The 26758-nt window shown below is 39.2% G+C and overlaps 1 protein-coding gene across 3 annotated transcripts in view; it reads left to right on the top strand.

Moving 5' to 3' along the window:
* Positions 1-26758, top strand: part of MAST4 (microtubule associated serine/threonine kinase family member 4) — a 414690-nt gene that overhangs the window by 158158 nt on the left and 229774 nt on the right. The window lies entirely within an intron of this gene.

The raw sequence follows: 26758 nt of genomic DNA, 5'->3' as shown, positions 1-26758 counted from the left end.
GTCTGTCTCAGAGAGAGAGAGGTAATATCTGAAAAAAATGTATTTAAAATAATGTTTTTTTTAAGCAAAGAAGTTTGATTTTTAATACGCTGACACTAATGATTTAAAAGTGCAATGTTCTGTGTAGTGAACTACAACTACCGTGAAGTGTATGGAGATGTTTGACACACTAGCATTTCAGTGAAATCTAAGCTTAGCATCACTGGGCATTCATAGCAGACGTGTGTAGCTGGTGATTGGAGTTTCTCTCAGTAATAATTAATATGGGCTGCAGTTTCAAGTTTATCTTTCTGTACATTGGGAAATCAGAAGAGATACTGTATTTTTTTAAAAAGTCATTGATTTTGTGATCCCATGGTTGAATTTGTTACATTGTAAACAATTAAACTTCACTATAAAGATGAATTTTAAGCTAAAACTGAGTAAAATAAGGCCATTATTTTTGGGGGGGGGCTGTGTTTTTGAAATTTCAACAAAATCATGGCCATTTGAGCTGCATTGTAAGAATGATAAAAATAATTCAAAATGTGTTTATCATCTAAATCATGTTCAGCAAGCCATTGTTTCACAGCATGCAAAAAAATTCAAACAAATTGTTCTTTTCACAAGTGCTGTGCACAATTGAGAATTGGTCATTTGTCTTAAATGGTTATTACTTTAGTTAAAAATCTGTACTTGCCTGTGCTAGTTGCATTATTTAGACCACTTTAGTCCTTTTTGACAAAGTAGCTAATATAAATTAGGGTCTGAAAATCAGTTTCTTAATAACACTAAATATATGTAAGAAAATTCACAATTATGGATGGAATGTGGTGACTTTCTTCAAAACGGAAGCAAAACAGAGCACCACCTTAAACTATATGATTGTACCCTATTGTTAATATATAAAACCAGACCCTTTGCTCAAGTCACTCTTAGCAATGAATGTACTTCCTTTCTTTTGTTTTCCTTTCCGCAATATTTCAATGAGGGGGGGAGAGGGGGAAGGAGAGAGAGGGAAAGCCTGTGCTGTATGTAGGATCACTAGTGCTTTGTTAAAGAATGTAAAACTGTACATATAGGCTCTGTAGTGCACTGAACTTCCAAAAGTTGTGAACTTCACAGAAACCTATTGAGATATGCTTCCAGATAAAGTGCTTCTAAAGACTGATATAATTTCTATCAGACAAATAAAACCAAAATAAAATCTTTAGTCCTTGTTATACAATTTTTATACAATAACTTAAACCTTCTATGTCACTGTGATAAAATGTCTGTTGAAACTCTCTGGGACCTCTTATTGTTTAAAATCCATTTAGTTTTCTTTAACTTTGTATTACTGTATTTGGCCATGAGAACCGAGTTAACTTTTTTGAATAAAAACTGCTTTTATGCTTTTCCTTAGTCTCTTAGATCCTAAATCCTTCCTTCATATTAACTGAATGTGTGTGGGGGATGGAGAAAGGGGAATCTCAACTACTGTATGTTGGGGCTGCAAATGACAGCATTTAAAAGAGGATTTAACAGTTTCAAGGGGTAGATTTTCGCAGTAAAACAGATTTCTTCCTACTAAACCTGCTATAATCCACTGAGTAACGTAAACCGGATATCTGCCTTTTGACATGAATTGTTGAACAGCATTCTGTACGGATTAAGGGGTAGGTAAACCTGCAACACACATGCCCGTTGCAAAGTTCTGTAGCATATTTTCAATATAAAAAAAAACATTTTATAATATGTTTCTATAATCTGTTCTAACTTTATTGAATCTTTTAATATGGATATTCAATTACATTTAATTGTATATTTACATTTCCCCATTATACTTATCTGATCATTTTTAAAGGGTGTTGAGAGCCATGCACTAAATGTATTCCTAATTTCAAAACTAGCAGTGCACAGATGGAATACAGGATTGTTTTTAAGGAGGTATGTGTGATGCACGTCACATACCTGTGATTAGAATATAGAATCTGGTCCTAAAGTGGAGAGTTCACAATCTAAGGACCAGATCCTACAAATACTTAATTTGGAGCATAGTTCCACAGAAGTCTATGCCCATTAGCAAATGCTGGCTGGATTAAGTCATAGAATCATAGAAGTTTAGGGTTGGAAGGGACCTCAGGAGGTCATCTTGTCCAACCCCCTGCTCAAAGCAGGACCAACCCCAACTAAATCATCCCAGCCAGGGCTTTATCAAGTCAGGCCATAAAAACCTCTAAGGATGGAGATTCCACCACCTCCCTAGATAACCCATTCCACTGCTTCACCACCCTCCTAGTGAAAAAGTTTTTCCTAATATCCAACCTAGATCTCCCCCACTGCAACTCGAGACCATTGCTCCTTGTTCTGCCCTCTACTACCACTGAGAATAGTCTAACTCAATCCTCTTTGGAACCCCATTTCATGTAGTTGAAGGCTGCTATCAAATCCCCCCTCATTCATCTCTTCTGTAGACTAAATAAGCCCAGTTCCCCCAGCCTCTCCTCATAAGTCTTGTGCTCCAGCCCCCTAATCATTTTTGTTGCCCTCCGCTGGACTTTCTCCAATTTGTCCACATCTTTTTCTGTAGGGGAGGGGCCAAAAACTAGACATAGGACTCCAGATGTGGCCTCACCAGTGCCAAATAGAGGGGAATAATCACTTCCCTCGATTTGCTGGCAGGGCTCCTACTAATGCAGCCCAATATGCCGTTAGCCTTCTTGGCAATAAGGGCACACCGTTGACTCATATCCAGCTTCTTGTCCACTGTAACCCCAGGTCCACTCCCTCCAGCTTAGTGTCATCCACAAACTTGCTGAGGGTGCAATCTACCTTATCCTCCAGATCATTAATGAAGATGTTGAACAAAACCAGCCCCAGGACCGACGACCCCTGGGGCAATCCTTTTGATACCGGCTGCCAACTAGACATGGAGCTGTTGATCACTACCCATTGAGCCAGACGATCTAGCTAGGTTTCTATCCACCTTTATAGTCCATTCATGCAACCCATACTACTTTAACCTGCTGGCAAGAATACTGTGGGAGACCGTATCAAAAGCTTTGCTGAAATCAAGGTATATCATGGCCACTGCTTTCCCCACATCCACAGAGCCAGTCATCTCATCATAGAAGGCAATCAGGTTGGTCAGGCATGACTTGCCCTTGGTGAATCCAAACTGACTGTTCCTGATCACCTTTCTCCCATCCAAGTGCGTCAAAATTAATTCTTTGAGGACCTGTTCCATGATTTTTATCCAGGGACTGAGGTGAGACTGACTGGTCTGTAGCTCCCTGGATCCTCCTCCTTCCCTTTAAAGAAGATGGGCACTACATTTGCCTTTTTCTGATCACCACAAGTTTTCAGAGACAATGACCAATGGCTCTGCAATCCCATCACACAACTTCCTCAGCACCCTCAGATGCATTGCATCCGGCCCCGTGAACTTGTGCATGTCCAGCTTTTCTAAATAGTCTTGAACCTGTTCTTTCACCACTGAGGGCTGCTCAGCTCCTCCCCGTACTGTGCTGCCCAGTGCAGTAGTCTGGGAGCTGACCTCCTCTGTGAAGACAGAGCAAAAAAAAGCATCAAGTACTTCAGTTTTTTCCACATCATCATCATTAGGTTGCCTCCCCCATTCAGTAAGGGGCCCATGCATTCCCTGACCACCTTCTTGTTGCTAACATAACTGTAGAAACCCTTCTTGTTACCCTTCACGTCCCTTGCTAGCTGCAATTCCAGTTGTGCCTTGTCCTTCCTAATTTCACCTCTGCATACTCGAGCAATATTTTTATACTCCTCCTTAGTCATCTGTCCAAGCTTCCATTTCTTTTAAGCTTTCTTTTTGTGTTTAAGTTCACTGAAGATTTCTCTGTTAATCCAAGCTGGTCGCCTGCCATATTTGCTATTCTTTCTGTACATCGGGATGGTTTGTCCTTACGACCTCAAATAAGGTTTCTTTAAAATACCACCAGCTTTCTTGGACTCCTTTCCCCTTTGTATTAGCCTCCCAGGGGATCCTTCCCGTGAGCTCCCTGAGGGAGTCAGTCTGCTTTTTCTGAAGTCCAGTGTCCATATTTTGCTGCTGTCCTTTCTTCCTTTTGTCAGAATCCTGAACTCGACCATCTCATGATCACTGCTGTCCAGGTTGCTATCCACTGCTACTTCCCTTACCAGTTCTTCCCTGTTTGTGAACAGCAGATCAAAAGGAGCACAGCCCCTAGCTGGTTTCTTCAGCACTTGCATCAGGAAGTTGTCCCCAACACTCTCCAAAAACTTCCTGGATTGTCTGTGCACTGCTGTATTGCTCTCCCAGCAGATGTCAGCGTGATTGACATCCCCCATAAGGACCAGAGCCTGTGATCTGGAAAGTTCCGTTAGTTGTCTGAAGAAAGCCTTGTCTACCTCAACCTTTTGGTCAGGTGGTCTCTAGCAGATGTCCACCAGGACATCACCCTAGGTTGTTCTCACCTCCGAACTTAACCCAGAGACTCAACAGGCTTTTCTCCAGTTTCATGCTGGAGCTCTGAGCAATCATACTGCTCTTTTACATACAGTGCAACTCCTCCATCCTTTCGCCCCATGCCTGTCCTTCCTGAACAGTTTATACCCATCCATGACAGTGCTCCAGTTGTGTGAGTTACCCCACCAAGTCTCTGTTATTCCAATCACATCATAGTTCCTTGACTATGCCAGGACTTCGAATTCTTTCTGCTTGTTTCCCAGGCTTCTTGCGTTCAGGTACAGGCACAATTGTAAACTCTCCAGGGCAGGGACTTTATCTATATAATACAGCACAATAGAGGTGAATGATGCCTCTAGTAGCACTAGTGATGCAAAATAAGTAATGTGTGTATTTAGTTTAAAAGTAAATTTTAAAGGACCCCACATCATAATATCAATGCAATATAATATTAATATCCATATAATATCACTATAATATTGTTATGCTGGACTGAACACCGTGGTACGTTTTCTGTCCATTTTCCTTCTTAACCATACATTGTGGATGCTTTCATTTAAAGACTAGTAACAATTTACATAGTAGTGCATCTATTATAACTGGTAAGTTAGTGATCTTTCCATGTAGTTTTTGGTCTTGAATGAAAAGTGGATTAACTTCAGTTTGTCCGTCTTCAAGTAACCAAAAGTTTGTGGGGTTACAATATTAGAAGGAGAAGCCATAGAAATACAGCCATAGAGAAGTATTCTAAATATACGAATCTGAGTTGAAGGTGAACATTCGGTTAGTTGAAGGTTACTCTTTGAAGATTAAGTGAACTTATCACAAGTCTTATTTTTTTTATGAATTGATCATGTGATAACAGAACTTACATGTTTAACTTTGAAACCTGATTTGTAAAGGGTAAATATTATATATAACTGCATATTTTCATACTATTTGTATGCTGTTCACTTCAACCCTTGTGTCAGAACACGTCTGTCATTTCTTTTGAGATGGGGTCTTGCTATGGCGGTGCCTGCTGCCCAACCACCACCATACTCTGGGGGAAAAAAGGCATGAGGCTCCTTGGATTGAAATTCAAAATATATAAAACCAAAACAAATTGCTAGACGTAAGCAAATCTTTGGCATTTTGATTTTGTTTAGAGGCTCAGTTTTTCAAACAGAAACTGGTCACTTCCTCCATCCCACCCTGTCTAACTGAATCTGTTACATTAAAATGTGGTTAAATGATTATTTCCTGTTACTGCTGGTATTGGATACAACAATAAAAAGGCAGAAAATAGCTGAATACAAAGCTCTAAATGGCTTGTGTAACTTGTCTGAACAGGTTCTCTATAAAGTGATTTTGAGGCATCAACCAAAAAAAATCATCTTTTTCTAGCTGCCTTCTGGTGATGTCCCTCATTAACACTGACATTTCATTCTGTTTCTGAAATGTCAAGTATACTGGAGTGGGTATGTGAAAAGATACCACTTGAAAATGATGATGTTCATTAAAAGTAACCAACAGAAACAACTTCTTTATTTAGAGTGTTTTTTTCACAGTCCTGTGTTTTGTCACAGTGATTCGGATTTCCCTCCCTGTTCATAATTTGTCTTTTGTCTTGTTCTGGAATTCTGTTTCAGAAAGCAGAGAGGCAGCTGGGATATCATATTCAGTGGCATGTGCTGAAATGCTTAGACATCACATTGCTGAGATTAGGATCCGTAGCTCAGAATTTCCTTGCTGTTGATTGGCCTCTCAACCCCAGTGCTAGACTAATGTGGTTTGTGTTTACTTTTATGTATTTTTTTAAGGATAGTGTAAAGTATTTTTGTGGTGATAAATCATGGGTGAAATGATGCTCTTTTCCTTCATTGGGGAAGGAGAGGGCACGGGGACATAAAAGAATAATTGTTGCCAATGCCGGATAGGCATTCTGATGACTCCAGCTCTTTTCTGCAGTAAGGGATGCTTTTTCATTAAGGGACATACTTACTGTTTAGAAAAATCTTACTAACCCCCCACTCCTCTACAACCAACTCAGTATCAATTCTGTGTGGCTCAAAAACGTATCTCTCACCAACAGAAGTTGGTCCAATAAAATATATGGTCTCCCCCACCTTGTGTGTCTAGTTTTGGTTCTGGCTTTGTTGCTGTTAGTGGTAAACACCTTCTTGCATAGTCTGGGGTGGAGCTCCCCTGGAGTAATACATGTATTGATGTCATGCTAACATATGAGACAGACAGTGCAACTGGCCATGCACAGTGAAACTAACTATACACAAAGTGCTGAAACTATCATGTGCCAAAATCTTGGACATAACAGGTCCAGCACACTCATAACACAGAAATATAGGATTCCCCAAATCCTTACTCGGTGCTTCTACTAGTACGACATCAGATAGAGAAGGAGTCACTTCCCAGAAAAATCACTAGTTTGAGGCTGCTATGACTCAGTTTTCTTGGTGGGAAAGGAAGCCCTGAATCCTGTTATCTAAAGAGAAATAATTCTTCTCAAAATATTGTAATTGACATAAAAGTTGGCCCATTACTCTATTCATTGGGGGATGGGGAGAACATACTATGTATGGGAGGAAATGAAATAAGAAAGGAAATGGCAGTGACACTATAACTGTCTGCCTTTCCTGTTGACTAAATTTGGAATTGGGAGTGTGTTACGATGGGAGCCTGTTGGAGAAAACTGATGATAGAAGCTTGCAGAAGTTCGTTAGGCCTTAGCCTGCGTCACAGGCTAAGAAGGCAATTAGAGAAATCAGTTTTATAGATGAGGGACCAAAGAGGTTCTCAGCATTCCCTACTAACTCAGGAGCTGTGTACAATATGCTCTCCCTCTATTAGAACACGAGAGGCCTGATTCATCTCTTTACAAAGGTATAATTTTACTGAATGGAGTCATACCATTGTAACAGGGGAGTGAAGATGAATTGGGCCTGAAATATGTGCTTTTGCCTGTTAGTGGGAAGAAAAGAACTTGGTCTGGGAAGAAAAAAGGGGAAACCCTCTGCTGGAACAGGAAGAGGATCTGGAGTCTTTGCTTGCACATTTTAATTTCTAACATGTTTCTGTATGGGTTTCCTTCTGAAAATAGACACTCAATATTAAGCCACAAAGAACTGATGTATTTGCTTATATGTTTATTTTTAATATATACTTGAACATTGAAAAAGGGGTTTATGTGAGAAAGATTGTCTGACCATAGTTAAAAATGTAGTTTCAGGTGTTCAGTATTTGTCAATATAACGATGTCGAGAGTTTCTGTGGGAACCATGTTGGAAGCCAGAACATCTTTATTCTATCCTGATACGAAAAAATAGGAACCTTGTGTGGTGCTTTTATAATGCTTAGAAACCACGACAGCTGCCTTAGAAGTGCCTGAGATAGACAATGCTTCTGAGAGATGAGATACTGATGCAAAAAACGTTTCCTTTCCTCATTAGCTGTCACTTCTGTGGGCCTGATAGAGTGCATAATCTCTTGATCAGTTAATTCACCTGTATTTTCAAGCCATTCTTCCATTGCTACATGTTTGTGAAGCTCTCTAAAAAATTCTTTCTTTTGTCTGACATCTCCTTTGCTATTATGGCAGCTATAAAAGACAGCCTTCCTGAAAGGGTTAACATTACTCTCCTGGGTTCACTTGTTTCTGTGCTGTGGTCACCTCACAGCAAGTAAAGGGAGCTGCTGTATTCTTAGCTAGTGAAATTGGCATTAGGCCAGACTCTCTAGCCCATATCATACTTCTCACTAATGCCTTTTGATAATTGCACTAACATTTCTTGATAATGCCTACAATATGTCACAGAACTGACTGTTTGGTATTCTGTTTGGAAGCAGAGACGTAAACTTAATGTTCCTTCATGTCAGATCCTTTGGTGAGCAATGCTTCTCAGCAGAGGAATCTTGAGATGTTTGAATCAAGCTCTGTCATGTTCTGGTTTTGTGTATGGCTCCAAGTTTTCCAGTTCTGTGCGCAGTAGTTAGCGCCAATTCCCAAATGACTTGGCTTGTGCCAGAAAACAATTAATTTTAAAATTGTAATTAATAAATAGTTAGTGCCTACTATTGTCTATCTCACCACTTAGTAGTAGCAATATCATTGCTTGATTATCATGGGGGATTAACTTGTGGGACTCTCATACTTGTACATACTAGTATGGTTTGACAAACAGGTTGGCTAATATAGACTTAGTGCAGTGGCAAAAAGTAATTAACTTAATTCCTGTTAAATCACATGGAAATGGTAACATTCATTGTAATTGTCTTTCCACTCCATTGTGAGATGCTTCCCTTAAGTTGCTTTACTCTTCCCGTCCACTTGTCTATGCCGTTGCTACTTTATCTGTCGTTTTTGGCCTAAGGATTTTTAAATTTTATTTTTACTTTCTGGTATATTACTTATGCTTTAAAAGCATTGTGTTATTTCTTTGAGTTATTGGTTGTTCCCACTTCCATTGATGTTAACATATTAAATCCATTTCCCATTACATTGAAACCATAGTCTTTTTTATTATAGTAGTGTTATCCATCTATATATTAAAATTAAATACATTTAAAAACAACCTTAAAAGAATGTTGAGGTTGCAAAGTTAGGAAATGCCAGAATCAAGAGTGCCCATGCAACCTTCATTTAGCCACCTTGTGCATATGTAATTTTGATACAGATTTTAATTATGTGATTTCACACTATTTTTTCCACAGAACTCTTGCCTCATTCACTACCCAGGATGGATGGTGATTAGGGCAGGCTGGAAAATGGTAATCCCTTCCTGCAAAAATATGTTTTTTGAAAAACATTTCATCCTGAACTAGCATGAAATGTCAAAACAGTTAAATTTTTCACTAGAAAGGATTTCAAGAAAAATACTGTTTTTGGAGAACTAAAATGGAATTTTTAGGCTTCCCTATTGCCCTACCACAGAGGTGGCCAACCAGTCAGAGACGAAGAGTCAAAAAATAGATGTAGATATCGCAAAGAGCCACACACCTCTTAACCTCCACTGAAATTGAAGCAGCAGCTGGTCAATTTCACTGCTCTTACCCTCCCCCAAAAATTCACCCTGCTGCCTCAATTTCAGGGGCAGCTGGTCAATTTCACTGACAGTCTAAAAGAGCAGCTAAGACCAAAGAGCCGCATGCCAAGAGCCGCTTGCAGGTCCCGAGCCACATTTGTATAAGCAAAGAGCCGCTTGCGGGCTGCGGGTTGGCCATCCCTGCCCTACCAGAAGGTTGTTGTCAATTTTACTTTGAGGGAAATCAATGTACAAAAGAGTTGGTTTAATTTGTTTGAGTTTTTGGTATTTCTTTAATTTTTCTGAGAAAGTGAAACTGACAAGAGCCTTCCAGCCTCCTTTCTGGAGAGGCAGACAGCCTGAGTACTCAGCCTCCCTGCCTCCTTCTAGCTCTGGCAACCAAAGGGACAGAGAGAGCTGGGGTGCTCAGCTTGTCTGGCCCAGGAACTGAGTGGGAGGCTGAGAATGGGAGTGCTTAGCCTTGGTAGCCCTCCTGAAAAACTTCTGTCAATTTTGTTTCTGCCTGAGGACAGGCAGAAAGTGAAATTAACAAGACCCTTCCTAACATTTAGCTGCGGAACAGTCATTTAGACTTTCCTGATGGAGGATCCACATTTTCTTGCAAAACTTAAGGTTTTTCCCAGGGAAAGTTTTGCTTTTGTGAAAAGATTGTGTTTAGTCAGAAAATCATTCAGAAGAAACATTTCTGACCAATTCTAATGGTTATCCGCACCCAGGTCCTGCCTCCCTTCCGCTCTGCTCCTCTCAAACCACACGTCCCTGGCTCCTGCTCTAATGGTTTTACATCGCATTTCTCATCTTTGTGCCTGGACACACATAGGGGTAGGGGGTGAGTGGGCATTGAAAATACAGAGATTGAGTCCTGATCAGCTCCTGCAGTCTTGGGAGGGAGCATGCTTGATCTGACAATCTTCAGAATTTTTAGCTACCAAACTAACATGTCTCTATTGAATATTTGAGAAATGAGATTTTTGGAGGCTCATTACTTAGCCAAATTTGGGCAAATTTTTCACAGGTATGGCAAAAGACACCCATCCCTAACACAAAACCCCCAAAATTTAAGTCCCTGCTCCAAAGCAGGTAGGTGCTAGAGCTTCTTAACGAAGCAAAATAGCTTCTTTTAACATGGGCAAAATGTATTTTTCTCTTTGTTCTCAGAAACAGTTGAACCATTCTAGCTGCAGCTTTCTAAAAAATTCAGCCTACAGCAGATGCTTAGAATGGAAAACTGCAGTCCAAACAGTTAAAGTTTGGCAAAGTAGCAAAGGTATAAGCAATGGAGATCAGAGTCTCTGCTCATGGAAATTGAGGCAACCTTAACTACCAGTGCTGCCTATAATGACCTTGAGGTTGGCGTTATTATGCTGGAACTTATTTTCAGATATCTCGTATCCAGATGGATTTGTAGAATGTATACACTGGATTGGTACATGGAACATGTATTGTAGTAAGCTGCTTAGAGATAAATGGAGCATTTAAAACTTTTGCAGTATTTCAGGTGTTGGTGTGTGGTTTTTTGTTTTTAGAATTGACTTAAACTGGAATTTAAGAGGTGTATATGTTATCATGCTGCTGTTTATTATTTTTGTACCATGGCAAAATACTACATTAAATAGGAAGACAAGGGCCTAGCCCCAAGAAATGTACAGTCTAGCACAATAAAACCCAACATGGTTGTGAGAGAAGGCAGGGGAGAGTCTTCAGTAAGAAAGGAGAAAAGTCAAAACTGCTCATTGGAAAGCAATGTACAAGGAGTCGATTCCATTTGTTTTTATTTGAGTTTACTTTTGGTATTAGTTCCTTAAAATTAATTTTTTTAATTAAGCCAGTGAAGAGGGAGTAAATAAATAATCTAATTTCAGCAGCTATGAGCTTGCCAAAAGTAAGTTTCTCAGATGGATAGTGATCAGAACGGGGTCTGCAAACAAATACCCCTTCCCCTCACCCCCAGAAAATAGTCCTTGAAGTGTAATTGAAGCATAATCGTTGTGTAACAGAAGATCATTGCTTGTGCACTTGCAAACATAAGTGTGTGCTTACAATGTTCTCTTCAGCAGCTTAACCTGGTCTGCTGCTTTTTAGTAATGTGTAATTCCAAAAACCTGGAAATCCTTCGGCTGAGTTTGGGAATATAAATGTAATTGTGTTGAAAATCTAGCAGTGTGTTTGAGAGAGCCATTGAGGCTACCCATTGATATTTACACACTCAGCAGGATCACGGTGGATTTTGTGTTTTTGTGAGAGTGCAGCTCAGGCACACTTCTTTGGAAAATTTAGTCCTTACGTGGAAAATGGCTTGTGGAATTTAATGCTTTTTCTGAACATTGTTTTAATTTTAAGTGGTTTCTGTTTTTCCAAGTTTAATAAACATAGAAGTGAAATGAAGGAACAGTATAGAGGAAAATGTAAGATGTGTTAATATCGTGCCCAAGTTGAAATCTGTCATTCATTCTTATTGCTAAGTTGATCTCCTTGGTCACCCCTGCCCACGCAAGAACAAGCAATACTTTTTTTCCAAAAAATATAAGATTGTAATAATTAACTGGGTGTGAGTTTAGTATGATCAAATGGGTTAGGTTATTAGGCTATATCTCACACTATTTGACGTTGATAAATAGCAGACTTGACATGCAAGAGTCTATCATCTTCACATTTTATCACTTTCGCCTTGAATAACTGTAGTTGTCTATTGGCTACAATTTGGAGTTGTTCTAAAGGCAAGGTGGTCAAAATCTACAGTTTACTTGGGATGGGTTGGGACTGAGATGGCTGGGGAGGGGGCTGGAAAGGGGAAGCTCCTACACTGAGTTGATCTAGTTGATCACCAAATATGGAATGTTACTGTCTCCCTTTTCTTTTCCTGTCTTCACCTCAAATCCATTTGCTTTCTGAAGTGTTCTCGGCTTTCTTTTGTTCATTCTTTCATATAGCTTTCTATTCCATGGACAGCATTGACATGCCTCATACATATCTGAATCTATTTACCCAGCTTTGACGGCTCTCATGGATAGTTTGGTTGCAGTGAGGATTTGTTCAGGTTTGACACTTGACAGAATATACACAAGCCACCTCCCATGAGTCTCTGTCGTGATCTTCAAAAATGGCAATCTCTGGCTTAAGGGTCTGCATTAACTGAAAATATTTTACTGGTAGATCATCTTCCTTACTCATTGATCTGGATGTTACCCCTTCTTTAAGTTCCTACTCCCCTCTACAACATCAAATTCAGCCTTCCTCTCCTTGTTTTCAAGTTCCTGTGTGACTCTTCATCTTCCTACATATGCATCTTTGTCTGTTTTTATGTTGCTACCCTTCCACTCTGGCAGATGATGCCAGCTTTTCTAACCCTGTGGTGTCTGGGCTTTTTTGTGTACCATCCCTTCAATGTAGAATATCTTGAGTTATCCTGTAAGGCCACCTCCATCTTCTCATTCACAACCCAACAGTGAAGACTCTCTGCTGTGGCATCTATGGTTAGGCTGTGAAATACTTGATGAAGATCTCTGTCTGCAAAATTAAAAATGTTTTCTGAGAACATGACTAGTCATCTGTCCATTTTATTGGTACGTTGCACCCCTATCTATTTTGTTCACTTGGAGTGTAAGCTCTTCAGTGTTTCTGTAGTGCTAAACAATTGATGGGTGCTATGCTACAACAGTAATGTTAAAATCAGAATTTTAGAATTGACCCAAGGCCAAATAGTTAGAAACTTGTAGCATGTGGTTTCAGCTTGCATTTTTTTTTTTTTTTTTTTTTTTTTACCTCAAAGACCCTTTTGTTGTTTTGATATCATTTCTATCTGGTAGTGAGCCTAGACAATGAAGATCAGTGCCAAGCTCCTTTGGAGCTGAACCCCATAAAGCTGGTTGTGAGGCTTATAGATGCATAAGCCAGCATGTTGTCTTTAGGCTCTAACAAGATGCCCGGGGGAAAGGAATCCTGGCACTTCAAAGTTGATGCATTTCTACAATGTGTGCCACTCTAGAAACTTTAACTACGAAGTCCCTATTTTTCTTGTTTTCCTACTAAAGGATCACAAAAGAAATGTAGTAATTGATGAGAATCTGATTTAATATTTATGCATCCCCTTCTCCCCTCACAACACTGAAGTGTCTTTTATACATATAACAGGTCTCTCTTCAAGGGGATACAGTGGGAGAGAGGAGTAACTACTGCAGGGCATTTACATAACTGGCAGTGTTAATAGGAGAGCATCCTGCAGACTAATGGCTTAGACTGTCAAGCAATTGGAGCCAACCCATTAGTTACAAATTAAGCACAGTTGAACATTTTTAATGTAAGATGACCAAAACAACGCCACCATGGTTAAACAGCAGAATAAAATAGTCCGATAGAGGCAAAAGGGCATCTTTTAAAAATTAGAAGTCAAATCCTACAAATATAAAGGAGCATAAACTCTAGTAAGTCAAATATAAAAAGATAACTGGGCAGGCCAAAAAAGAATTTGAAGGGCAACTAACAGCCATTTTTTAAAGTACTTCAGAAACTGGAAGCCTGCTAAATGTTGGGGGCGGGCACTGAATGATCGTGGTGCTGAAGGAGCACCTCTAGGAAGATGAGGCCATTGCAGAGAAGCTACAAAACTCTTTGCATTGGTCTTCACTGCAGAGCATGTGAGAGAGATTCCCACACATGAGCCATTCTTTTGAGGTGGCAAATCTGAGAAACTGTCCTAGATTGAGGTAGCAATAGAGGAGGTTTGGAACAAATTGATATGTGGAAAAGATAATAAATTACCAGGACTAGATGACATTCACCCAAGAGTTCTGAAGAAACTCATATGAAATTGCAGAAGTACTTCAAACTGTAACCTATTGTTTAAATCAGCCTCTGTACCACATGACTGGAGAACAGCTAATTGAATGCCAATTTTTAAAAATCCAAATCTTTAACTATATTCATGGAGGATAGGTCCAGCAACGGTTAGTGGCCAAGATGGTCAGGGATGTAACCCCATGTCCCTAAACCTCTGACTGCCAGAAGCTGGGACTCGAGGATAGAGGATGGATCGCTCAATAATTGCCCTGTTCTGTTCATTCCTTTGGAAGTATTTGCATGGGCCACTGTCGAAGGACTGGATACTGGGCTAGATGGAACATTGGTCTGACCCAGAATGGCCGTTTCTATAAAACATCTATGGTAGTGCTGCAAGAATGAGATGCAGCAAGTTATCTCTGATGTATTTTTCCCTTGCCAGCTGTTGTTTTTGCTGGACAGTGTAATTAGTGTGAGATATAGTCCCAGTTTTTGATTTCTTTGCTCCTTCAGAAATGGCTGTTAAGGATTACAGTTTTCTTAATGTTTTAAGACCTGAAGTACAAATTGGACACACTTTTCTTAATTTAAATTGAGGCGTTGACTGAACATTCTGCTATGCTTGCGAATATTCTGTACTGAAAATTCTTTGCTGAGCAAATAATACAGTAGTTGAAAAAAATCTTTTAAAAATACATTAAATATTTTTGCATACTTTTCTGATCTGTTATAGTCAGATGTGCTAGTTGTGAGGTTGTTCTTTAATAGAAATATCCTTTTTGATTCGTGGGTTGACTTGGCACAGAGCTTACTTCAGTGTCACATTGATAACCCAATGTTGAAGGCAAATGAGGATAGCAAAAAATGAAGGTTTATGATGGTTAATAAGAAAAGTACCGCCCTGTATTTGCCTGGATCCAAACCTCAGAAAAGCTTGTCTGAATTTGTAGCTTGGACCCAGCTCTAGTTCATGCCATATAGCACCTTTCCTCAGCAGAGCTCTGTGCGCTTCCTGAAAGTTAATGGGTTTAGCTCACAGTGTTTCTGTAAGGGATCATAGAGGTGAGGAAGCAAAAATACTCCATTAGATCATTCAGAACATCCCATACCAGTGCAGGATTGTTCCATACAGTTTATCTTCTAGAACATCAGTTCTCAAACTTCTGACGACAAAAATTAATACATCAAGCCCCGGGAAGGGGGAAAGAAGCCCGAGTCCAATCCCTGCTGCCCTAGGTGGGGAAGCCAAAGTTGAAACTTGAGCCCTGTCACCCAAGGCTGAAGCCCTCATGCTTTGGCTTCAGCCTCGGGCCCCAACAAGTCTAATACCAGCTCTGGTGGTCCCATGAAAAAATGGGGTTGCGACCCACAGTTTGAGAACTGCTGTTCTAGAATGTTGCTCAAGTGTCCTTAAAAATTACAAGCATCTCACATTTCCCTATGGAAATTATTCCAATTTATCAATCCATTCTTTGTTTCCATGCTGTTATTCCCAGTTACACTTCTGTGTTTTACACTAAATAATTCCTCTCTCTCTCTCTCTCTAACCCCTTCCCTCCCCCCTCCACTTGGGTGTTTACACCCTTCAAATGTTGGTAGGTTATTTTGCCTCTTTGGTTTTCACTTTGCCAAGTTATATATATGGAAATCTTTTTTAGTCTTTCAGTGATTTGAAAAACACTTCTGTTTTTTCTTTGAATACTCTCAATTTGTCATATTTTTCTGGTACTGTGGTGCATGGGATTGAATGCAATATTCCAGGTGCAGTAGCGTGAAGGCCATATATGGATGTGGACTATTACCTCCTTGAACCAAACTGTAAAAAACAGGATTATTATCTTGCTAGTCAGTGCTGTGATCTCCTTGCGTGGGCAGTTCAAAATGGCACTGCCCTGAAATGCAGCTATATAGCACTGCAAACTCAAACTCATTTATTATCTACTATTATCCTAAGCTTTTTCAGCACTAATGTTTCTCAAGTTGCTTGCTTTCATTGATCCCTGTCATTAATATCCCCTTTTAATAGACCAGAGAGATTAAATTACTTATTCGAGGTCATACAGAAACTAGTTGGCATAGCCAGGAATCTAACCCATATGTCCTGTGTGGCAGACTTGAATTCTCCTATGTCTGTTTTAGAGGTAATAACCTCTTCTGAAGAGAGAACACTGCTTTGTTGGTATTAATCTACAGGGTGATGGAGAACGCCACAACCTAAGAATCTGGAAGCATTTTGAAATTCCCATTGTATCATGATCAATGGAACTGAAGCCAGAGAGCCCAGGGTCCTGGAGGGACTGCTATTGATGGGACACCAGAGGAACAGGAATGTGAGGAGTGAGCAACTCAGCTGCCACATGGACAGAGCTAAAGTACAGAGTTTAATAAAGTTCTACTTGCTCAATTTAACCTGAATTCATCATCACTCTTAGTGAATGAAACACCCATGATAGTACCTTTGGGTGGGCTAAAGTTTACTTCACTGCCCATCTCCAGTGCCTAAGATAAACTCAACTCCCATAGAAAAGTACATGGAGACTCAGAATTCAGTCTCTGAGGACTTTTCAGCAAGGATTACATAGGGTCAGCCTCCCCACAATCAAGTCCAAAAGGAACTAGGAATGAATTTAATTCTTAAGTACCAACTTTATAGAATCTTATAATGATAACGACTCTTAATAAATAACTTATTTTTTACAACATAACATGACTACTTAATAAACCGCATACATTTTTTTCACGGTCATACATAAACATAAATAAAGAAAACAAATTAAATCGAAACAGGTCAGTTCCGACAGAAACACAGTGCGAAGTACCAGTTCCCAAAAGCTAAGGTTGAGTTCACCAGAGTCTGTTAGTCTTTGATCCCCAAAATCTATACAGTCTGCTGAGTCAAAAGCACTGAAACAATATCTTCTCTCCACTTGCTTGTAGAAATTTTCAGATGGGCTTTATACAGATTCTTCCTTCTCCTGTGCTGCAATTCACTCAGTTAGCTAGTTAGCTAACTAACTAACCAACCACTCAGTTTAAATAAACAGATAAAAAGCCCTATTACAAGAAAAATACAAAACTGAGAATAGCAAAATATCAATGACTTTTCCCCATCATCACAGTCAAATAAGAGAAAAGTTGGTGAATCATACTAGTTGAGACCATTAAAACAGCTTGTGGCTCAGCTTCTTCCAACCCACACAGGGCACATGGCCTTTTGTAAAGCAGCTGCCCTGGCTACTTGCCCTCATGGAGTCTCAGTCCAGCAGCAGGGAGCCTATTGAGCATACCCAAAACTACCACACCCAATTCCAGAAATTTCTGGGCGCGGAGTGCTAATTGTGCATCTGCTCAGGAACAATGACCCAGATAAAACTCATTCCTACCCACCTCCAATAGATCTCTTAAAGAGATATCTCTCTGTTAGGCATGCGGGTTTCAGTATGATCCTGGATTGACGGAAAATTGAGTCACCGTCTTTCAGAGATCTGTCTAATAAAGGAGATCGTGGGAAGCACTCCAGCTAATATACAACGATCTCCAGTAGCTGTGCATATACAGAAATACTCCTTTTTGCAGTATATTGAGATTTATTAATATATATAAAGCAGCAAGATCATAATTTTGATAATGTTTTCAAAAGTGTGTTTAAGTTGTATCACGGTAATGCTTTAAAATTCCGAAAGTGTGTGGAGGATGAGTGAGTAGTGTATCCACAAGCAAACTGTTGCAACTCGCAATGCTATGTCTTAGAACTGTCGCTGTTCCTGTACTGCAGGGTGGAAAGTTTTCTGTGTATGTGTCCCCACTAGGTAAGGTAATAAGAGGCCACAGGGAAAGATCTCAACCATCACAGCAAGAATAATATGTTTTAAAATTCCAGACTGTTTTCTTGTTTTTCTTTTTTTTCATTTGTTTTTATTTTGTTAAACTTTTTCTGTTGGGTCTTCACATGTTTGTACAGCTATACATTCATGATGTGACTGAGGCACTGGTGGTCTTGTTTTAGTAGAGATGTGTGAAAGACAGAAAGTCCAGTTTATGAAAGATTTCAAATATATTTTTATTCCAAATCAGAGTCAAAACTAAACATGTTGGAATTCTCTGAAGGAAAATTACCCCCCTAAATTGTTTTGAGTCAATCAAAACATTTCATTTTGATTTTGACTTTTTGTTTTATATTTGCTACAATATCTAATTAAAAAAAGAAGTCATTTAAAAAAAAGGGACATTTTGATATTGTTGAAACGCTTTCCTGATTTCATGAAGCATTTTGATTTCAGTGACACTGCATATTCTGACAGAATATAGTTCCATTAATGTTTCTTTAAGCAGCACTCTTTTTTTTTTTTTATGCATAAGTAAAAATAACAGTTGAGTTATATAGGAGGGTGAAAACTGTTGCCTACTTATTTCTGTTTAGTAAAACACAAGTGTAGCATGACCACCATGTGAATTTATGTGAAAAAATGTATTAAATTTGAACTTCGGTTGGGGGGGATGGAATTTGAGACCTTTTTTTTTTTTGGTCACTTGAGAGTAAAGCTGAATTTTGCCCCTCTATAAATCATGCTGTGACGCTCTATGTTGTTTCTCTGTGGCTTCTGTATCAAATGTGTTCCCTTTGCAAGCTTTTTCTAACTGCTACACTGGGGATTAACTGAAGGCCTCCGGAACTAAGCTGGAGTTGCTAAACTAAATGAACTAAAGAACCACACTCTACCTAAGGCTATGACAGACTCTTGCTTCGGGACTGGGCATAGAAGGGGACCTGTAATGCACACTGTGCAATGGGTTGCATACACTTATATAATTCCATTGTTCTCATTAGAACCTCAGTGGGGCTCCCTTTAAGTGCACAGATTTAACTGATTCATTCTGTATCTGGAATTTACTTTACAAATCTTTTGTAGCGTGAGTAAGGAAAGAAAGCCAGCTGCAGCTTTTTTACTTAGATTCTAAGGCCAAAAGGGACCACTGTGATCATATAGTCTGACCTCCTGTATAATGCGGGCCATAGAACTTCCCCAAAATAATTTCTAGAGTGCATATTTTAAGAAAATATCCAATTTTCATTTAAATATTCTCAGTGTTTGGAGACTCCACAGCAATCCTTGATAAATTGTTCCCAACGGGTAATTATTAGGGATGTAAATATAGTTTAAAAAAGTACCCATGTAAACTATTACAATTCTATTGGTTAGCCATTTAACCAATATAATTTTGTGTAGTTCCCCCAGCCCAGCTCCTCAGAGGACCCCCATCTTGGACCTGTGGTCCCCAGTGTTCTGCAGTGGGGCACTCCGCAGGGTCGACACCAGGGCTCGGCCTCCCTGGGCAGCAGTACGGCAGCCTCCACCATGACCTGATGCTGTCACCATGGAGATGGAGAGCCTGCCCCACTAGTTAACCCCTGCGCTGCTGGTTAACAGGTAAGTATTAGGCTACATCTTCACTGACAGCAGCAAATTCGCCGCCATCAAATCGATTTCTCTGGATCGACTGAGTGGTCAGTGAAGACCCGCTCAGTCGATCCAGAAATTGACGTATTAAAACCACCTTCTCAAGTGGCGTAGCGCTGCATTGACGGAACGCGGTTCCCATTGGTGTAATGCAGTAAAGATGGCGTGCAGAAGAGAAGCAGAGAAGTCGACGGGAGTTATGCAAGTTTTTTGCGTAGCTTGTGTAACTCCGGTCGACTGCCGCCAAATCTCAGAGGTAAGTGTAGACAGGGCCTTAGTCTTAATGGTAAGACTAATACTTATCAGTTAACTGGTTAGTGTTTTACATCCCTAGTAATTACCTTCATGTTAAAAATTCCCGACTTATTTTCAGTCTGAATTTGTCTAGCTTCAACTTTCAGCTATTGGATAGTGTTATGTTTTTCTGCTAGGTTGAGGAGCCCATTATTAAATATTTGTTCCCCGTGTGTGCTGGTAGAGTGTAATCATGTTACCCTTTTACTTTCTCTTTAAGCTAAATATGTTGATCTCTTGAGGCTATCACTGTAAGACACATTTTCTAACCCTTTAATAATTCTTGTGGCTCTCTTCTGAACCCTGTACAATTTATCAATATCCTTCTTGAATTGTGGGCACCAGAACTGGACACAGTATTCCAACAGTTATCGCATGAGTGCCAAACACAGATGTAAAATAACTTTTCTATTCCTACTCAAGCATCATACTCAAGTTCAGCTGATTATACACCACAACCCCCAAATCTTTTTTCAGAATCACTGCTTTCCAGAATGGAATCCTCCATTCTGTAAGCCTGGCCTACATTCTTTGTTCCTAGAGCATACTTTTACATTTAGCCATATTAAAATGCTTATTGTTTGTGTCAGTTTACCAAGCAATCTGAATTGGTGACCTGGTTTCTTCATTATTTATCACTCCCCCCATGTGTGTCATCTGCAAAATATATCCATGATAATTTTATGTTTTCGTCGAGGTCATTGATGATAAATGTTAAATAGCATAGGGACAAGAACCAATCCCTGCAGGACCCCAGTAGAAACACACCTGCTCAATAACAATTCTCAGTTGACAATACACTTTGAGACCTATCAGTTAGCTGGTTTTTAATCCATTTAATGAGTGCCATTTAATTTGATATCATTCTAGTTTTTTAATCAAAATGTCGTGTGGTACCAAGTCAACGGCTTACAGAAGTCTAAGTATATTACATTAACATTATTACCTTTATTAGTCAAACTTGTAATCTCATCAAAAACATATCAAGTTAGTCTGACAGGATCTATTTTCCATAAGCCCATGCTGATTTTCATTAATTACATTACCTTCCTTTAATTCTTTATTAGAGTCCCATATCAGGCACTCCATTACCTTGCTTGAGATTGATGTCAGGCTGACCGGCCTTAATTACCTGGGTCATCCCATGAATACTTAGTAAAAGTTGGCACAACATTAGCTTTCTTGTAGTCTTCTGGAAGTGCTCCATGACTTAATGAAAATCAACATTAATGGTCCAGACAGCTCCTTGGCCAGTTTTTTTAAAACTCTTGGATGCAAGTTTATATATACTCAGAGGGTATGTCTGCACTGCAATGAAAAGCTGCAGCACCGAGTCTCAGAGCCCGGGTCAGCTGAGACTTGGTGTTCTTCTTAAAATGTCTAGCTTTAGTAGCTTCTGTTTAACATCCTCCAGAGATATGGAAAGAGTGCCCATCATCATATAATGATGCTATCTCAGACAATACAGGACAGAAAATACATATTGAATATTTCTGCCTTTTCTGCGTTATTATTGACAGTTCTACCATTTGCATCTAGTAATGGACCAATATCATTGGCAAGATTTTTTTGTTTCTGTTCCTAATATAATTTTAAAATCTCCTTATTGTCCTTAACTCTGCTGACCATGGATTTCTCCTTGGGCCCTGTGGCCTATCTTGTCAATTTTCTACAATTCCTAACTTCTGATTTATATTCATTATCATCAATTTCCCCTTGCTTCTATTTTAAAAAATTATCTTTTTTACAGCGGCCTTCACTTCCCCCTCTATACCAGGTTGTTTTTTTAACCAGCACAGACTTCTTCCTCAATTAGGGGATTCGGGCATCTAGTAAATTATGCCCAATTATCATTCACATTTTTCTGATTAAATTCTTCCTCCCAGCTGATATGGCTCATAGTTGTTTTCAGTGTTGTGGAAATTGGCCGTATTAACGCACCAAGTATATATATTACTGGTCTGGACTTCATTCTGTTTGCTTAATATAAATGTGATCAAGTTGTTAGCACTGGTACCTAAGCTACATTAAGTTTTAGTTCTCTGATAAGCTTCTCTTTATCTGTTAAGACAAGGTCTATTAAGAATTCTTCTGTGTTGGCGGCAATACTTCTTGAGTTAGAAAATTGCCATCTATCATTTTTAGAAATTCCAAGGATGTTTTTGTACTGGCAGCATGAGACCTCCAGCATATGTCACTCAAATCGAAGCGCCTCATGATGACACAGGTTTTTTCCACGTTATAGATTGGTGCCTATGTAGGTGGTCTTTCTGTTTGTTGGTGTGTTTTGGTGATCTGTAGCAGACACCAACTAATGCCCTGTCTTGTGCTTTATCTGTTAAGACATAGATCCATAACTTGGAAGAAAATTATTCTGAATGTTTATCAGTGACTTGGGAACAGCTAATGCCATTTTTGACAGAGGACCATGCCTCTCTCCTTTTTGCCCACTCGATCCTTCCTACATAGGTTATAGCTATTGATTTTAACATTACAATCATGGGACTCAGCCCATCAGATTTCGGTAGTATCAACTAGATTGAATTTATACTCATAAATTAGCAATTCCAATTTCTCTTGTTTAGTACCCAGGCTCCTAACATTGGGCAATTCTAGAATTTCTTCTGTTTGTGTCCTTTGATTTCTTGATTAGCTTTGTTTGCAACATCCCAATTTTGTGTTGTGTTCATATTTTCTCTTTTTTTACCCTCCCCTTTTGCTATTTTATGCCCATCTGATTACTCTAGCCAGCCTGTCCCCAAGGAGATTGGTCCCACTTCTGCCAAGGTGGAAGCCATCAAAACTATACAGTTCCCTCCGCATAAAAGGTGAACCAATTTTCCACAAAACCAAAACCCTTCACCACTTACACAGATAGCACTTCACTTCCAGAATCTTTTGCCTTCTGTCTTCCTTCACTTGTGGGACAGGAAGGATCTCAAAGAAGATTGCTTGGACTACCTTCTTCTTTATCACGATTTGAGTTCCCTGAAGCCATTTACTATATCTGTAAGATATCCCATGATGCAAAATCATTAGTATCGATATGAACCATCACCAATGGATTCTTGCTTATCAACTTTAGAAGCCTATCCAGTCTCAGTGACAGCTCATGTTTTGGCTCAGGGAAGGCAGCACGCTGTCGTCTTGTCCTCCTGCCCCTTGCAGAATGTTCTTTCAATTCTTCTGAGTATTGAATCTCCAGCAAGGATTGTCTGACTTTCTTGGACAGTTGGAGAGCTCTTCGTGGGCAAGCTTGATTTTCTTACAAGTTGGACTGAACTGCCATCCACGTGTGTCTCATACATTTGTCTGTTCCCTTGGACCTGCTGGATCTTGAGAGGTATCTTCCAAAGTTTCCATGTAGAGGACCTGATATCGATTTGAACCTTCTTCCTGGTCCTCTTCTTTCTGGTGAGCACAGCCTGCCCATCCAGTTGTGTAGAATGCTGCTGTGACCTCTTACCTCAGATGATGACAGCCAGATCACCGCTCTGACTTTTGTACATGGAAATTTTTAGCCCCAGGGCCCGAGCCTGAGTCAGCTGACCTGGGCTCTGAGACTCGGTGCTGTGGATTTTTCACTGAAGTATAGACATACCTTCTGAGTATATATAAACTATCTTCTTTTCCCTGACTCCAGGACTCCTGCAGGAGCCATCCCATTCTCTATAACTCTGCTCAGCAACTGAGCTCTCTGATCTTGCTGGCTTTTCCAAAGATCAAGCGATCCTCGTGCTATCATCTGATCCCTATTTGATTAGTCACAGGTGGGGCTGGCCCAACCTGCCTTTAAAAGGCCAGCCACCCTGTGACACTGCCTAATTGCTTCAGTGTGTTTCTATTTACTCCCCTTTTATAGTAATGCTTCTTTCTACTGTGCTCCTACCTTGGAATTTATTACATGCCAGATAAGTGTTTAAATACTGCCTGATGAGATTTGCCACTGCCCCTCTTCCTGTACTCTGGCCACTACCCTAACAAAATTAAATACCAGGCTTTGTGTACACTAGAAAGTTGTACTGCTTTAACTATAATGATATAGTTTTAAAGTGGTACAGCTCCCGTACTGTGGATGCAGTTATCAGTACAATGGTGCATTGTATCAGTGTAGCTGTTCCTGTGTGGGTAGGGGATAACTATACAACTTTTATGTTTTATGGTGATACAGCTGCTTCAGTAAGAAAAAAAATCACACCTCTGCCACAATAATTATACAAGTAAAACTTAAAATGTAGACCACCAGACCCTATTGCATCAGCAACTAGTGATGTGAATGCTGTTTAACTGCAAGTGTAGATGAGGATAAACTGTCAGAGTTTCCAAAACTCTGGTTAAAACTTTTTCTGTGGTGAAAAAATTGCCCCTGACTGATGGGTGATTGGGTGTGCAAGAATCCCTACTTTCTGATTTCATTGCTAGGGCTTGAATATTTGGGCTGATCTTGCTAATGAGTGAGAGAGAGAAGATGAGGCCTCTGCAGAATTCCCACGGTCAGGAAAGAGCATTTTTACAATTGCAGGGAATGAAAAGTCCCTACCACTGCTCCCTGTTGTGTAGGAAGTCTCTCTCTGGGCATGCCCTCTCCAGTTACAGTGAAATTTCACTTACAGTGGCATTTACATTAACTAATACTGACAATAGCGTGTTACAGGTGAAGACTATGTAGTGCTTGTGCTGCATTGTTAGAACTGATGGTATCTAAAGCAGTGGCTCTCAACTTTTCCAGACTACTCTAACCCTTTCAGGAGTCTGATTTGCCTTGCACATCCAAAAGTTTCACCTCACTTAAAAACTACTTGCTTACAAAATCAGACATAAAAATAAAAAAAAGTGTCACAGCACACTGTTACTGAAAAATTGCTTACTTTCTCATTTTTACTATATAATTATAAAATAAATCAATTGAAATATAAATATTGTACTTACATTGTAGTGTATAGTGTATTGAGCAGTATAAACAAGTCACTGTCTGTATGAAATTTTAGTTTATACTGACTTTGCTTATGCTTTTTATGTAGCCTGGTGTAAAACTAGGCAAATATCTAGATGGGCTGATGTACACTGCATGACCTCTGTATACCCCCCAGGAGTACACATACCTGTGGTTGTGAACCATTGATCTAAAACGTATATAACATGTTGTTAAAACTGAAAGAAGCATTGTTTAAAGCTACAACTTTTAGGGTATTCAGTGAATTCTACAGGATTTATTTCAGGATTAAGGATTTAGAGACAAATCTGAGTTAGATTAGTACATTCTCTCCATAGGGGAGAACACCTTAGCTTTTACTGTGGAAGATGTCTTTTTTTTTTTTTTTTTTTTTTAAATACAGTCATGCTTTTGGGGGGGGGTGTTCGCACTCTTCTCACCCACTCTCCTGTACTTACTTCCCCCGCCAGCTCCTTTGTATTCCACAAGGTATTTAGAGAATCAGTGTGGAAGTGTATTTACAAAATGAGAAAAGAGTTTCAAATGGTACTCATTTTTATAATAGAATCAGGATAAAAGATTTGTCAGACGAGAAATACCACTTCAGAATGTAGCAAACACTCCATTTGCAGTAAGTATAGGGTTTACCATGGAACCTGGTATAGAATAAAGAGGGGATTAATCATTTGGGAAATTTAAGTTTTCTACAGAAGCTTGTCATAAACTGTAACCTTTTATCAGACACAAATTTCCAACAGTTGGCATATTTATGATGACATTGGTGTTTAGCTATAGCTACTCTGTCATCATTTTTATTCTGTCAAGTTAGATGGGTTTATTTATGTGTCTGTATTAATTTACTTAGGGATGAAATTTGACTGTGAGGGCTTAGCCTGGTTTTGATTTATAACTTCTTAAAAAAAAAAAAAAGTAAAATCCAGTTTTGCTTTTCTGAATTTTCCTGATTTCAGGTGGTTTCTCCCCCCCCCCCCTCCCCCCCCCAGTCCTTTTAATTTCAAACGTTTTCTCCTCAAGATTTTAATTTCAGATAGTTCATAATATAAAGTAATTATGAGTATCTGTCTCCAAGAGAAATTGGTCCAATAAAAGATATTACCTCACCCGCATTGTCAACTTTAAATGGAGATATTTAACATAGAACTTTGAAATAAAACTGTTGTAATAGATATAACTATATTGTGCTTCAAAATCTAAAATAATTAAATCCATAAGCCTTTTTTCCTCTGAACTCTTAAACAAATTTTATTGGGCACACAATTAGTCTGAATCAAGGGATATTCACAAATTTTGTCAAACAGCTATTTGATAGTATTGGTTCAGTTGCAGGAACAAAAAATATTTTGTAAAACAGCACTGGATTTACAAGTTCATAAGTAATAGCACTACAGCGTAATTCATAGAACAGGCATTGATTGCATCATAAACTTGTGAATATGACTTCAGGAAATTGTACAGTAAGTTTAAATAGGCAAAAGGTTTTTTGACAATTCTAAAGCAAGTTATCTGACTTTATTGTTAAGTTGTCTTACAAAATGTGTTCTTTCTTTATTGTACAACTCAAGCACTTGTTGTCTCACAATGAATAGTACGAAAATATGACTGTGCGGAAATGTAGATTCTATTCAGCATTTGCTTTCTTTTGTAGTTCTCTGTAAAATAACATTAGAATAGGTTTTTCTTCTGATATCTGTAGAAGCATTCATATAATTCATTGTGTGTTTTGCAATTTAGCCCCTTTTTTCTATCTGAAAATTATTAGAGAGCTGATCCTCATTTCAGTAAATATATTCACTAAATAGGTTACACAAACAAA

The sequence above is a fragment of the Emydura macquarii genome, unplaced genomic scaffold, assembly GCF_026122565.2.
Source record: "Emydura macquarii macquarii isolate MOO-44397 ecotype Brisbane River unplaced genomic scaffold, CSIRO-AGI_Emac_v2 contig_2897, whole genome shotgun sequence".
NCBI classification, from domain to species: Eukaryota; Metazoa; Chordata; order Testudines; family Chelidae; genus Emydura; species Emydura macquarii.
Note: the sequence above shows the minus strand (reverse complement) of the source record. Positions and strands in the feature narration are given on the sequence as shown.